The sequence below is a fragment of the Phaseolus vulgaris genome, chromosome 8 (assembly GCF_051622355.1).
Source record: "Phaseolus vulgaris cultivar YP4 chromosome 8, ASM5162235v1, whole genome shotgun sequence".
Taxonomy (NCBI): domain Eukaryota; kingdom Viridiplantae; phylum Streptophyta; class Magnoliopsida; order Fabales; family Fabaceae; genus Phaseolus; species Phaseolus vulgaris.
In genome coordinates this window covers 45,316,038-45,332,310 of record NC_143505.1, presented here as the reverse complement: position 1 = coordinate 45,332,310, position 16,273 = coordinate 45,316,038, and the positions used below count along the sequence as shown (strand labels likewise).

The 16,273-nt window shown below is 33.2% G+C and overlaps 1 pseudogene; it reads right to left on the bottom strand.

Annotated features, from left to right (window-relative positions):
- Window positions 1-717: 717 nt before the first annotated feature.
- Window positions 718-824, bottom strand: LOC137827364 (small nucleolar RNA R71; annotated as a pseudogene).
- Between the last annotated feature and the right edge of the window lie 15,449 nt (window positions 825-16,273).

Genomic DNA, 16,273 nt, shown 5'->3' with positions numbered 1-16,273 from the left:
TTTTCTGTTTTATTTGTTTTAGTTTTAGTTTTATTTTGTTTTTTATTTTTAGTATTTATTTGTTATTTTTAAGTACGTTATTTCTTGTTTTATTGTTTTTTTTATTCTGTTTTTAGTTTTTTTTTATTTTATTCTGAATATTTTTGTTTTATTTTCTTAGTGTCATTTTAGTGTTTTTTTTGTTTGTTTAATTTTATTTTTAAGTTTTAATTTGTAGTTTAGGCAGTTATTGGTTTTATTTTAGTTAGCAATTTAAATTCCTGTTTATTTTTTAAAAAAATAAAAATAAATAAATATGCTCTATATTTTTTTTCACTAATATTTTAGGAAAGCAACAGGGCAGAAGAACAAGCAAGGAATACACTCGGAGATTATGTCATGTACCAAGGGTCAGGGCATTTTTCTAGTATTGCAATACCTGCTACCGCCAAGGTCTTGGAAATAGATCCCGATTTTCTCACTTTTATCAATGCCCATCAATTCATAGCAATGGAACATGACGATCCATATTCACATTTGAATACATTTTATGAATTGGTGGGAGTAATGGGCTTTGAATCAGATGATGTTGATAATGTTTGTATGCGCTTGCTTCCTTTTTCATTGGCAGGAAAGACTAAGGATTGGCTTAGATCACTTCCAATTCAAAGCTTCACTAATTGGAAGGATGTAGAGGAAAAATTTCTACAAAGATTTTTTCCAATCTCTCACTACATTAAAGTTAAGTCTGAAATATCTATGTTCAGACAAGGAACAGATGAGTCTTTTTGTGAGACATGGGAAAGATTCAAGATGATATTGAGAAAATACCCAAATCATGGGTTTGAAGACATTGCTCAACTGAGCATATTCATTAATGGTCTCAAATCTGATATGAAGATGCTCTTAGATGCCACAGCTGGTGGCACAATGATGACTTTTGATGCAAAACAAGCAACGAGGATTATTAATGCATTGGCATTAGCGGATTCTCAAGACCAGTATGATGGACGAAGTACTCAGAAGAAAGGATGGAGGGAAGATACATTATTGGCTCAAAATCAAATTTTGACACAACAGATTGAGCAGTTAAGCACACAAATGGCAAAATTGCCTCAACAATTACATGTTATTCAAAGTCAGAATCAAGAATTAAGGTGCGAACTGTGTGGAGGTGAGCATTCCAGTGAGCAATGTGCTTACCAAAATATTTCTTCTGAAGAAAAAGTAATTTACATGGAAGATCAAGGAAAGCAAAGCACTTTTCAACAACTCCAACTATTAGATCCCGTGTCCCAAGAGAGAATGAGCAAAATGGAAGATTTTACAGAAAAATCTACACACACCATGTTGGCCGTGCAAAAGAACGTTAAGAATCTGGAGACACAAATTAAGCAACTTACACAAGAGTTGAGGGAACTCGGGGAGAAATGTATTTCAATCACTACTAGAAGTTGGAGTAGTTGTAGGAAAGGGGATTGGTGATAATATACGAAGTAAGGAGAGAGACATAGAGAGTGAGGAAGAGAGAAAAAGTAAGGAAAGAAAAATTGAGAGGGAATAGAAAAAAGAAGAGGAAGAAAAAAACAAGAGTGAAGAGGGAGAAGAGAAAGAAAAAAAATGAGAGGGTACAAGAAGAAAAGAAAAAAGAAAGAAAAAGAGAATGAAAAAAAGAAGTGTTCCAATTGTAGATTTACCTTATCCACATGCTCCCGCCAGAAAGAATATAGAAGGACAATTTATCAGATTCTGTGAAATTCTAAAACATCTAGAGATAAGTATTCTGCTCACCGAAGCTTTGGAACAAATGCCTACTTATGCCAGATTTATGAAGGATTTGTTGACCAAGAAGAGAAGATTAAAAGAACAAGGAATTGTGGAGCTAGAACCAGGATGTAGTGCCATTATTAAAATATCATTGCCACAAAAATCTAAAGATCCTGGGAGTTTTACTTTGCCAGTCACAATAGGAAATTTTACAGTGGCCAAAGCATTACTAGATCTTGGGGCAAGCATAAATCTGATGCCACTATCCATGTTAAAGAAAATCGGGGATGTTGAAATTCTACCTACAAGGATGACATTGCAATTAGCTGACAAATCAATAAAATATCCACATGGATAGTAGAAGATCTTTCGGTGAAGGTAGACAAATTTTACTTCCCAGTTGATTTTGTGATCATGGACATAGAGGAAGATGTTGAAGTACTTCTTATTCTTGGACGCCCATTTATGAAGACTACGAAAATTATGATTGATGTGGATGAAGGAAAGTTGAAGGTTCGAGTGCAGGATGAAGAAGTTAGCTTTGATGTATTTGAAGCAATGAAACATCCGATTGATCAGAAGGATTGTTTTAGGATAGATGCACAGGATGAACTGTATTTGGAAAATCACAGAGAAATATTTATAGATGATTCATTGATGAAAGCAGTCCTAAATGATAATGAAAATTGCGAGGATTGGGAGGAGAAGGAAGTCAAGGAATGTTTGTTAGAGCTGGGAAACGCAAAAGAAGTTCAACAAGAGATTTTTGATGAATTAGAACTGAACAAAGCCAACACCCCTCAGAAAATAGAGTTGAAACAGTTGCCAACTCATTTGAAATATGTTTTTCTTGAAGAAAATGGGGAGAAGCCAGTTATCATAAGCACTCATTTATCCAAAGAGGAAGAACAAAAGTTGATAAAAGTGCTGAAGGCAAATAAAGAAGCTATAGGATGGACATTTGCTGACTTGAAAGGTATAAGCCCATCATATTGCATGCATAAAATTCACATGGAGTAAGATTTCAAACCTGTGGCTCAACCATCAAGGCGCTTAAATCCTTCCATGCAGGAGGTTGTTAGGAAGCAGGTACAAAAGCTTTTAGAAGCAGGAATGATTTATACCATTTCAGACAGTGCGTGGGTTAGTCCAGTACAAGTGGTACCTAAGAAAGGAGGTATGACAGTTATTTATAACGAAAAAATGAATTAATTCCTACAAGAACTGTTACAGGATGGAGGATGTGCATTGATTATAGGAAACTGAATCAAGCTACGCAGAAAGATCATTATCCATTACCTTTTATAGATCAAATGTTGGAAAGATTGGCAGGTAAAGCATATTATTGTTTTTTGGATGGTTATTCAGGATATAATCAAATCGTGGTTAATCCAGAAGATCAAGAGAAAAACAACATTTACTTGCCCATTTGACGTTTTTGCTTATTGAAAAATGCCATTTGGTTTATGTAATGCACCAGCAACTTTCCAAAGGTGTATGTTTGCTATTTTTGCAGATATGATTGAGAAATGCATTGAAGTTTTTATGGATTACTTTTCTGTGTTTGGATCTTCTTTTGATGATTGTTTAGCTAATCTTGATCTCGTATTGAAGCGATGTGTGGAGAAAAATCTTGTGCTAAATTGGGAGAAATGTCATTTCATGGTCACTGAAGGAATTGTCTTAGGCCATAAAATATCTCATAAAGGGCTGGAGGTAGATAAAGCAAAAGTTGAAGTCATTCAGAAGTTACCTCCACCAATCAACATCAAAGGAATTAGAAGTTTTCTAGGGCATGCTGGATTTTACAGAAGATTTATTAAAGATTTCTCCAAGATTTCAAAGCCCCTATGCAACCTTCTCAATAAGGATACTCCTTTTAAATTTGATGATAATTATTTAACTGCTTTTAATATATTGAAAGAAAAACTCATTTCTGCACCTATAATAATTGTTCCTGATTGGAAACTTAATTTTGAGATAATGTGTGATGCTAGTGATTATGCAATAGGAGTAGTTTTAGGACAAAGGAAAGAAAGAATTTTTCAAGTAATACACTATGCGAGTAAAGTTTTGAATGAAACTCAAAGTAATTACACCACAACAGAAAAGGAATTAGTAGCTATAGTGTTTGCACTTGAGATATTTCAATCTTATTTGATAGGTTCTAAAGTCATTGTTTTCATTGATCATGCTGCAATAAAATATTTATTGAATAAAGCAGATTCTAAGCCAAGACTTATACGATGGATACTTTTGTTGCAGGAATTTGATTTGGAGATCAAAGGCAAGAAAGGATGTGAGAATAATGTAGCAGATCATTTATTAAGACTAGCAAATGATGAGGTAACCACATTGGAGTCAGAGGTTCTTGCTGAATTTCCAGATGAGAAGCTACTGATAACCAAAGAGAGGCCATGGTTTGCAGACATGGCCAATTTTAAAGCTATTAGAACAATCCGGGAGAATTTGGATTGGCATCAAAAAGAAATTTTTTTAAGGATGTCAATCATTATGTGTGGGATGATCCTCATTTGTTTAAAATTGGTGTAGATAATTTGCTGAGAAGATGTGTTTCTTCAGATGAAGCCAAGAAAATTATGTGGCAATGCCATAATTCAGCATATGGAGGACATTTTAATGGGGAAAAGACAACTGCAAAAATTCTTCAATCAAGTTTTTTCTGGCCTTCTTGTTTAAAGATACACATGCATTAGTACAAAGATGTGACAGGTGTCAAAGGAGAGGAAGCATTTCTAGAAGACATGAGATGCCATTACAAAATATTCAAGAAATTGAGGTCTTTGATTGTTGGGGCATTGATTTTATAGGGCCTTTGCCATCTTCTTTTTCAAATGAATATATACTAGTGGCAGTTAAGTATGTTTCTAGTGTTGAGCCAAGTGGTGTTCAATGTTTTGAAGGATGTTGAAGCCTCTACTTTACTTGGTGTTGCTGTGCTGGTTTAAGCTTTGTTCTGGGGTAGTTTATATGTTGTAATCCACCCTTGTATTAAATCTCAAGCAATTAGCATCTCAATCTTTATGAAAGTAAAATGTTTTTCAAACTAAGTTAAAACAACCGATTGTTTATACTTAGGTGTTTTGAGAAAGATTGAAAACTGTTTTTGAATGGTTGAAACTGTTAAGTACCAAAACAACCGATTGATTCGAGGAAACAACCGATTGTTTGTTTTGGGACCATAACAGAAAAACTGTTTTCTTTGACTGAGCTTTAAATGCTTTAACTGTATACGCTCCAGTCATTAAATGCTTTGACCAATCTTTTAATGCAATTTAAGAGTTTGTTAAGATTTGATAATAAACTATATCTTTGAATATATTCAGAAAAACAGTTGAGAGAATTAAGAATTTTTTGAAAAAGTTTTTCTAAGAGTTTTTCAAGGTGCTGACATTGCTTAAGAGTTTTGTGATTGATCAAGGTGCTGGGATAGGATTCTACTTGTATTGATTTCATATATTCATCTGTAACAAGTGTAATCTTTGTAATCTGTTGAACAATTTGTTTCTGTGTTTGCTGAGATTGGCTGTGTGTTCTTGATGTGTTCAAGATCAGCAATCTTAGTGTTGGCCAAGGAGAGTGTGTTTCTTGAGGTGTTCAAGGTCATTCTCTTGGTTGTTGTGTAAGTGATCAAGTGGTGAATGCTTAGTGGATATCCTCAGGGTTTCTGAGAAGACCGGATGTAGCTCTAGTTTGGAGTGAACCAGTATAAACAACTGTGTACAATCTCTCTATCTCTAACTCTTTAAATTCAGTTTATTTGTTGTTTACTGGTATAAACAACCGATTGTTTTTCTAATACTACAACTTTTGCTTGCTGTTTTGGCTAACTGAATTGCTGAATCAATTGGTTTCTGAAATAAATTCATTCTAAGTTTTGAAAAGTTTGCGAAAACCCCTTTAAACAATTCACTCCCCTCTAGTTTAAAGCCATCTTTTCTAACAATTGGCATCAAGAGCTTGGTTCTTGAAAGTCATTCAAGTTGATCTAAAAAAAAAAATCTTTTTAAAATGGCTGATAGACTACCGTTTGGGGAAGGTGCCTCAATAAACAGACCACCTTTGTTTTGTGGTTTGAATTACCTGTTTTAGAAAATTAGAATGAAAATATTTATGGAATCTCTTGACAAAGGAATTTGGGAAGCAATTGAAAATGGTCCTTTTATCCCAAAGTTTGAAAAAGATGGTTCTGTCATTAAGAAGCCATGGTCTCAATGGACTGATGCAGAAAGCAAAAAGGCCAAATTCGATTGCATTGCCAAAAATATTATAACCTCTGCTTTAAATTCTGATGAGTTTTTCAGGGTCTCACAATGCAAATCATCAAAAGAAATGTGGGACACTTTGGAAGTCACTCATGAAGGATTAAATGAGGTGAAAAGAGCTAGAAAGCATGCTCTCATCCAAGAGTATGAGATGTTTAGAATGCTTAAAGGTGAAACAATAGCTGAGGTGCAGAAAAGGTTTACAGACATCATCAATCACCTTATGAGCCTAGACAAGACGTTTGACAAAGAAGAGCTGAACATCAAGATCTTGAAATGTCTTGATAAAGCATGGCAACCAAAGGTAACTGCTATTTCCGAATCTAAAGATCTAACATCATTAAGTGTTGCTTCTTTGTTTGGAAAGCTTAGGGAACATGAGCTAGAGATGAATAGACTCAATGTTCAAGAGAGTGAAGATAAGCACACAAGGAGCATAGCCTTGAAAGCATCCAAGCATAAGGGAAAGCAAGATTCAAGTAATGATAATGATGAGGAAAATCTTAGTTTGCTGTCAAGAAAATTCAGCAAATTCCTAAAGAGAAACCGCAACAAAGACAAGAACAAGGATATGTATGGAAACAAGAAACCCAATGAATTTAATTCAAATAACTATACTTGTTTTGGTTGTGGTGAGCAAGGTCACATAATGGCAGATTGTCCTAACAAGAGCAAAGAGAAAAAAGACAAGCTACAAGGAGAAGAAAGGCAAGACAAAAGGAGCCTACATAGCTTGGGATGAAAATGAGGTGTCATCATCAAGTTCTTCATCAAGTGAAGATGAAAAGGCAAACATATGTTTGGTAGCTGAGGATGATGATGATTCTTGCAGTTCAAGTGAGGTAAGTTCATGTGCTTCATTAAATGAACAAAATTATAGTGAATTGCTTGAAGCTTTTCAAGAAACACATGATGAAGCTAATAGATTGGTTCTTTCAAACAACCGATTGAAAGATCTTAACAGTGGGCTTGAAAAGAAAGTTAAATCACTTGAAGAAGATCTAAGAAAAGCAAAAAATGATTTTGAAGAATTGGAAAATCATTTCAAAAATGCCTCTTGCAAGTGTGATACTCTCATTTGCAAAAATTGTGAAAATCTTGAGAAAAAGGTTCACTATCTTGTTGAAACTGTGGACAAGCTTTCAAAGGGGAAATCAAACTTTGAGAATGTCTTGGCATCTCAAAACTGTGTTTTTGGAAAGGCTGGTTCAGGCTTCAATCCACAGAACAAGCAAGATTGGTTTTCAAAAAGTTTTTTAAAATCAGAAAAACAACTGATTGTTAAGACGAAACAACCGGTTTTTACATGCTTTTACTGCATGAAGAAAGGCTACTCTGTTAGATTCTGTAAAATTAGAAAATATTATGTTCCTAAAGGTTTTATGAAATGGATTCCTAAGGGATGTGATGTTTCTAACAACAAAGTAAAGTCAAATGGACCCAAATTTGTAAGGGGACCAAATCTTGCTACTTGAAATCGTTTATGCAGGAAATATAAAGAGAAAAAGAAGAACTGAGCCATCTGATCAAGCTGTTGAAGAAAAAGATAGTCATTGAAGCTGAATCAATGCTATGCAAAAGATCAAAACAGTGAAAAGGAGTTTTCTTGATCAACAAGCAATTGGCTCATTGAAGAATCAACACAAGGATAAGACTTTCCTTTATTTGTTCTCAATCTCTGTTTCAAAGTTCTTTCTTGTGATTAATTTTCTTTTAATCAATGTCATCTGATTTAAACTGCTTATGCTCATGGTTAAAATTTCAAAAATCAAGATTTAGCTGCTGCAGAAAAACAACCGATTGTTTTGGGTCTGACAGCACTGTGAGGAAATTGATTTAATTGCTTTTTTGAATTTCTATCCGTTGCAGATCAATTTAAAAGAGAGAATTTTGGTCAAAAGATCTGTGTTGAAAGCTGATCATGTTCAGAAAGAAGTTACAACAGTCATAAAGGAATATATTCCAAAATCTTGGAAATTCAAGAGCCTTAATGACTAGTCAAAGATCACATGTGAAGACCATGTGATTTTCAGTTTTTTCTGACATTTTCTGTGCAGAACAGAGTCAAGTCCTCTCTCTCTGAAAATCAGGTACTCTTTGAATGAAATTAAATTCAAATTGATTCTCTTACTACTATAAAATCCAGTGCAGATTTCTTCCACAAGAACAACCAATTGCAACATCTCTTGCAATATCTCTTGCACCATCTCTTACAAAAATCTGTGAACCTTTGTTTTCATCTCTGCTGTCATGGAATCAACCCCTCCCACCTCCAAGAGAGTCAAAACCAGAGCTGTAAGGTCTGGAGGAAGGCTAGAAGGCTGGTTTTCTAAAGACAATGATCTCATTGAGAAGTATAGATATGAGACAAGTATCAAGAAGATAAACAACCCTAAGGTTGTATGCTTTGATTGGCTGCTCAAGGATCAATCTCTCAGAAAGTTCCTAGAGATGAAGGGTAACATCTATCCAGATTTGGTGAGGGTATTCTACACCAACTTGAAGTTTGAGGGAAACAATCTAGTTTCTCATGTGAAAGGTGTGGAAATGGAGATAACTCATGAAGTTTGGGCTGCTGTTGCTGGACTTAAGTTCTCAGGTCTGAGAATCAACAAGGGAAATCTTGGTGTGGTGGAGGATTTTAATAAAATCCAGTTCTACAAAAGCTGCTTGAAGAATCAACATGTTCAAGTTAGTACATGCTCGGTTGGAGGTTTGAAGCATGATGAGAGGTTGCTTGCTCTCATTGTAACTTGGATTCTAACTCCAAGGGGGAGTAACCACTCTGTGCTAACTGAAGAAGATCTGGTTTATATCTTCTGCATCACCAAGAAAGTCAAGATCAATTGGATTCATATAATCAAAGAACACATGCAAAAAGCCATGAGGTTAGGTGATTATCATTATCCCTATGCTGTTTTAATATCTAAGTTTCTACTCTATTTTGAAGTTAATCTTGAAGATGAAACTTCTGAGCTGGTCAAGTCAACTCAAGAGTTGAACAATGGATCACTCAGCAAGATGGGCTTTACAAAAGTTGGTGGAAAATGGATAAGGATGGTGATCATGGTGCCTCATCTAGTGGTGTTGCTCATCTTGAACAAGATGAACCTGCTGACATGGATGTTCAACATGAAGATCCAACTGAAGATTTTCAAGAGGCAAGACCTAGTGCTGCTGATAGACATCAAGGAGAAAGAATGCCAACCATGTCATCTTTTGAAAGACAAATGATGGATAGGCTTGATAGCTTTGCTGAAAATCAAAGGAGCCTCTATGATCTCTGTGTTAGTAATTTCCAAAGGATTGACACCAGGTTTGACAACATGGATGCAAGGTTTATGACTCTGGATGAACAGATTGAAGCTGTCCATAATCAAATCATTGATCTTCAGTAGAATGAAGGACAAACAACCGATTGGTCATCGAAACAATCGATTGTTTTTGGCTGTTCTTTTCTGGTTTTAAAATTTCTTTCCTTCTGCTGTTGCTATTTTATTCTGATGTAATGAAAACAATATCTTGTTTTATCTCTTATCTTTGTCTATTTGTGAAGACAAATAGGGGGAGATATATGTTGTGTTTCGAGTTTGTTTTAAGTTTCTGTTTTAAAGTTGATAAAACTGTTTGGAATATGTAATATGTTTCTGATATTAGATATGTTTTAAGTTTTAAACTGTTTATCTGTATGCTAACAGAATATCAGAAGTCCAATGTATTGCTCAAAGTTCTATTGCAGGAATTGCTTCAGATTTAATCAGGTACAACACAAGCATCAGTGATTTGTCTTCATCAAATAGGGGGAGATTGTTGAACCAAGTGGTGTTCAATGTTTTGAAGAATCCAAATCCTTTGAAGGATGTTGAAGCCTCTACTTTGCTTGGTGTTGTTGTGCTGGTTTAAGCTTTGTTTTGGGGTAGTTTATATGTTGTAATCCACCCTTGTATTAAATCTCAAGCAATTAACATCTCAATCTTTATGAAAGTAAAATGTTTTTCAAACTAAGTTGAAACAACCGATTGTTTTGTCGAAAAAACCGATTGTTTATACTTAGGTGTTTTGAGAAAGATTGAAAACTGTTTTTGAATGGTTGAAACTGTTAAGTACCAAAACAACCGATTGATTCTAGGAAACAACCGATTGTTTGTTTTGGGACCTTAACAGAAAAACTGTTTTCTTTGACTAAGCTTTAAATGCTTTAACTGTATACGCTCCAGTCATTAAATGCTTTGACCAATCTTTTAATGCAATTTAAGAGTTTGTTAAGATTTGATAATAAACTATATCTTTGAATATATTCAGAAAAACAATTGAGAGAATTAAGAATTTTTTGAAAAAAGTTTTTCTAAGAGTTTTTCAAAGTGCTGACATTGCTTAAGAGTTTTGTGATTGATCAAGGTGCTGGGATAGGATTCTACTTGTATTGATTTCAGATATTCATCTGTAACAAGTGTAATCTTTGTAATCTGTTGAACAATTCGTTTCTGTGTTTGATGAGATTGGTTGTGTGTTCTTGAGGTGTTCAAGATCAACAATCTTAGTGTTGGCCAAAGAGAGTGTGTTTCTTGAGGTGTTCAAGGTCATTCTCTTGGTTGTTGTGTAAGTGATCAAGTGGTGATTGCTTAGTGGATATCCTCAGGGTTTCTGAGAAGACTGGATGTAGCTCTAGTTTGGAGTGAACCAATATAAACAACTGTGTACAATCTCTCTATCTCTAACTCTTTAAATTCAGTTTATTTGTTGTTTTGCTGGTATAAACAACCGATTGTTTCTACGAAACAATTGATTGTTTTTCTGGTACTACAGCTTTTGCTTGCTGTTTTGGGTAACTGAATTGCTGAAACAATTGGTTTCTTTAATAAATTCATTTTAAGTTTTGAAAAGTTTGCGAAAACCCCTTTAAACAATTCACCACCCTCTAGTTTAAAGCCATCTTTTCTAACATCTAGATGGGTGCCAGCACAAGATGCAGATTCCAAGACAGTCATTAAATTTCTTAAAAGGAATATTTTTTGCAGATTTGGCACTCCAAGAGTATTAATAAGTGACGATGGATCTCATTTTTGTAATACCCAGTTGAAGAAAGTGTTAGAGCATTATGGGGTTAGTTATAAAGTAACATCTGCCTACCACCCATAAACGAATGGGCAGGTAGAAGTTTCTAACAGAGAAATCAAGAAAATATTAGAGAAAACAGTGGCTGCATCAAGGAAAGATTGGTCAATCAAACTTGATGAAGATCTGTGAGCGTATAGAACAACATTTAAAACGCCTACTGGCCTTTCCCCATTTCATCTTATTTACGGGAAAACTTGTCATCTTCTGGTGGAATTAGAGCATAAAGCATATTGGGCATTAAAAACATTAAATTTAGATGCTAAAGCAGCGGGGGAAAAGAGAAAACTTCAAATCCAGGAACTTGAAGAGATGAGGTTAAATGCATATAGTTCTTCAAAGCTTTATAAAGAACGCACACAAAAAATCATGACAAGAGGATTGTGGAAAGAAATTTTCATCCTGGTCAATTTGTGTTGTTATTTAATTCTAGATTAAGACTCTTTCCTAGAAAGTTAAAATCTAAATAGTCAGGATCTTATGTGGTGAAAGAAGTGAAGCCTTATGGAGCAATAAAATTAGAAGATCCAGAATCACATGAACGATGGATAGTAAATGGTCAAAGGGTAAAGCCTTACTTGGGTAATGAACAGGAAAACCTCACTACGATAATCCTTTTAGATGACCTTTAAATAAACAGGCGTTAAACTATATGACGTTAAACGAGCGCTTACTGGGAGGCAACCCAGTCCACATTTTAGTTTTATATTGTTACCTTTGTTTATTTAATTTTTCAAAAAAAAATAATCATGTATGCCTCCTAATCATTTTACAGGTTATGACCTGGGGACAGGTTCTATTATTCAAGGGGGCAGATCCATTAAATGAAGCAAGACTAGAGGATTGAGCAAAAATATGATTTTTTCTTTCTAATTCTCTTTTCTTTTTCAGTTATTTGAATTTTATTTTCTATTTAGTTTTTTTTTTTTTATTATTCAGTTATTTTGTTTTTTGTTTATTTGCTCTTTTTTTTTTAGTTTGTTTTGCTTATTTTGTATTCTGAATAAATTTGTTGTTTTTGTTAGTTTTAGGTTTTGAATTATCTTGAATAAATTTCAGTTTTAATTTGTTTATTTTCTAGTTTATTTTCAAATAAAAAAGAACTAGAATATTAATTTTGAATTGTGGAAAAAAGAATTTATGTTCAAATATTAAATAGTGAGATGAATTAGACACAGGTTAGAAAAGAAAATATGATTGAATCCCTATTCAAATGTAGTTAAAATTATGATACATGAAAATTTATCAGGATGATTGATTAGGACAGATAATGACAAGACAAAAAGGAATGAGACCAATTAAACCAAGTGAGTGTGTGAACCTTAAACAGTTTTGAGAGTTTTACTGATGAATTGACAGTTGTGGTTGCTTAATTTTTATTTTTGTTACATCATAACAGAACATGAAGATGATTGAGGCATTTGTTTGTGATAATTAGGAACCCAAGGCCAAAGAGTCAACCTTTATCTTATTAGAATTCCATTTTTTTTTATATATCCCTTTGGGCTAATAATTTTTTTGTTAATATTGCACCTTAACCTTTAATGATATATTTTTCTTACCCTTTAGCAAGTTTAAAGAAGGATAACATATAAGCAATACATATAGAAAAGGGAATGGTTGGTTCTAGTTGTTGAAAATTCAAAAAGTTGAAAATAGGAAAAATATATTCCTACTGATTGAAAAAAAAACAAAAAGAAATTGTTCGAAATCATAAAAAAGTAGAAAGAAAAATGAGGAAAAGTGTGATCTTGAAAGAAAGCGATGATTAGATAACATATATGTTCTCTATAAATTGCATTGTAGGTATGTTCTTCTTCTTTAATATGTGCATTTTATTATCTAAGAAAAACCAATATTTTTTAGAAACCCAACCTCATTACAACCCTGGAAAAGACCTCAAGATTCATGTTTCTAATATGTTTGTGATTTGAAAATGAAATGAAAAGCAACTGTGATTTGTTATGATTCAGTGAAACTAGAGAGAAACACTTACCCAGGAGCATATGAGAAGATATTCCTTGATGAATTGATATTTATTTGTTTTGATTTGATCCTGGAAGTTGACTGTGTCTATATTTTTCTATATTTGAATTTGGAAGCATCATAAGTTTTTAATTTGATCTGTTGTTTAATGAATTAAGTTGTTTGATATTTAAATTCAAATATATTCATTTACTTTACTTGAGGACAAGCAAGATTCTAAGATGGGGAGAGTGATAAGTGCCTAATTTTAGTAATATTTCATATTAAAATATAGGCACTTATGAGCATTTATTGCTAATTTACATATAAAATAATACTTAATTTATGAATTTATACCTTTTTACATTTTTTATGAACTTTATTTGAATAAGAGCATTTTATTCCCAAATTTGGTGTTAATTGCAAATTTCTAGGGAGGATTGAAGATTTGGAGTAAAGGAGAATAATTTGAGCTAAAAAGAGAAAGCTGGAAGGTCCCAGAATGCAAAGAAAGATTAGGCCTTTTTTATGTTTTATCACTTAGTCCATTAGCGCGACACATGAAACAACCTAACCCTGGAAAATTAGTATAAATAGGATGTTAGATGCTCAACCCTATAGTGCTAGATTGAGAGGAAAACACCATTGAGTGAATTGTAACCCAATTGGGAGAATGGAAGGTGCTAGAAGTATGCGTGGTTAATTCTATCCTTTGGGATTGGGAGTAATCTGCACAAACTCTTATGTATTGAGGTGATATCTTATATATTAATATTCAGTTCTTGATTGATTATTGGTATTGTTGTTTTACTTTTAACTTTCTGTGACAAATTGAGAATCTTAAATCTGACTGAGAGGTATTTTTAGGGTTCAGACCTAAACATCAATACTTAACATATTTGAGTGCTAGAGATAGACTTCAAATGTTAATTGCCATTAACGTCTGATTGTGATTTCTAAGTTTTTTTATAAGTATGCGAGAGATCGATATTTAGGAAACATTCTTAAGAATTTTATATTTGAGAGATCGATATAAATGAATTTTCTACGGGCATCAATTTCAATCAAAGAACCTAATATTGACATGCTAATCAAAATACATGAGAATGAGAGAGATGAAACTTAATCCCTATTTTTCGAATTGAAGCAACTAATTCTTTTTTTGTTTTCTTATTGATCATTGCTAACACACTCAATTCAACACTTTTTTATTGTTTTTTTTTTTATATTTAGCAAATATTATACTTGATAATTCACTGTTCCTTGTGAGATCGATATCCGTCCTTAGGGACAATTATTAAATCTAACAAACACGGTGCACTTGCTGTAAAAAATCATCAATGCTCTCCCAAAAGAAAAGATTTTCGGGGAGATTGTGGCTTGGATGATTCCCCTGAAGATAAGTGAGCCATAATTTTTGCATAAAAAGAAACAACAATTAGTGAAAAAGATTAATAATCCTCTCCACACTTGTATCACTCGTTTGTGTAGAAAAGAGGAGAAATAAGCAGAGCACTCAAGAAAGAACTTATCTCTCAAACAAAGGTCTATCTTGGGTTGCAAACTCTTCAAATGAAAAAGGACAAAGCCCTTACACTTACTCCCAAAAGATCCCACAACAAAACTAAAGAATTTTGAATGACAAGCAACAAAAGCTTAAAATCAAGAAAGCTAAACCAAGTTGAAATGAGATAATGACAAATTTTTCAAAAAGACAAGCAAGAAAAGCACAAAAGAAGACTCAAAGACACTTACTTAACTTTTAACTATGAAGTTTTACTCTTCTTAGAAATTGTAAAAGCAAAATGATAAAATTCCACAATTATGAAATCAATTTGCCAAATAAAATGAATCCTCTTTTTAGTAAAGTTGAACTTGAAAAAAAAAGTGGAATTGCACAAACTTTTTTTTTATCTTTTTTTTTTTGTTTATGGATTTAAGATGTCCATAATCTTGGCATGCATATTTTCATTCACTTCCAATTTCCGCAAAAAAAGTTTGAGATTCAAATTAAATGAACACTTGAAATCTATGTTTGGAACTAAATCAACTTCTACTCAAACAAATTTCTAGTTACTTTTATACCTTCACAATTAAAAGCAAAATAAGTAGAAGGAAAGAAAGATTCCTAGAAACACTAAGAACATATGATTCAAGAAAAAAGAGGTCAGAAAAAAAATTGACACAAAATAACAATTCAAAAGTGGAATTTAAAGTGGTAATGAATAAAGATTGTGAAATGTAAATGACAAGAAAGTAAAGGCTAAATTGAAATTGTTTGAAAGTAAAAGCAAGAATTTAAAGTTTCTAGAAATTAAAGTGCTGAAATCAACTCAAAACAAATAAGCTCAAAATAACCATGCTCTAAATACCACATGATGTGAGTTGATTTTCCATTTGTCCCTTTTAATGGTGACACTTTATTTATGATTTGAGTTTTAGCAATTATAAGGTGAGACCTAGGGAAGATCCGCACTGAACACGAACTTAACCAAGTGGTTAAGTAAGTGTGAAGGTTCACTTCCAAAGGAAAAAACTGTTGAAGATGGATGAAGCCTCTTCTCTACCTAGTTTTAGTGTGTGTTTGATATAGAAAATAGCTAGTTTGTTTTGAAGTTTGTAATAGGTTTAGATGATCTTGTATGTAGGCTTGTATATGTGTAAGGTTTCCTTTTGCTACATGATCTATCCTAGATGCCTAACCAAGCCTAGAATAAGCACATGAAGTGATTAAAAGTTTTTCCAAAAGCTTTCTAGAGGTTTCTTCAAAAATCAGGATACTGCACAAAAATAAATCTGTTTCTCTATAAAAGAACAGGTTTATTCTTTGGTCTGCTGAAAGGATTTTTGAAAGTTAGTTAGGGCACCAAAGGTACAACCCAGACAGTTAGCTGAGTTGGCAATTTTCACAAAATAAATATGTTAAGTTCAAAACTGAATCTGTTGTTTTCATAACCGCTTTTCAACTGTTTTTTGAAAAGAAGTTAGAAACTGTTTTCTATATAAAGAAAAGCCTCTCTCACATGAAAGGATGCTGAGCAATTATGTTTTTGACATAGATCAAACACTTTCTATGTGAGAAGAAGGATTGAAAAGGATTTTTGAAAGGTTTTCCAAAGGGATTTTCAAGTGTGCTTGTTCTAGGAAACCTTTGATCTTGG